The sequence below is a fragment of the Rousettus aegyptiacus genome, unplaced genomic scaffold (assembly GCF_014176215.1).
Source record: "Rousettus aegyptiacus isolate mRouAeg1 unplaced genomic scaffold, mRouAeg1.p scaffold_m13_p_8, whole genome shotgun sequence".
NCBI lineage: Eukaryota > Metazoa > Chordata > Mammalia > Chiroptera > Pteropodidae > Rousettus > Rousettus aegyptiacus.
In genome coordinates, this window is record NW_023416311.1 from 31,921,793 (window position 1) to 31,922,020 (window position 228).

Consider the following 228-nt stretch of genomic DNA (forward strand, 5'->3'; position numbering starts at 1 on the left):
TGTGATCCCGGGGTTATTCCTGGATGTTAATCCAGCCTTTCTTTTTAACCACACAACATCGTGACTTAGTATTGTTAGAAATCTATATTCTAATTTTAGTTCTCTGCTTTCATGTTCTTTAAGTCACAATTCTTTCCTAAATGTCCTGTGTTGCACTTTTCCATAAAGAAATAGACAATGAATATGAAACAGGCTTCATGAGTCATCAAGATTTACACCAACACAAGG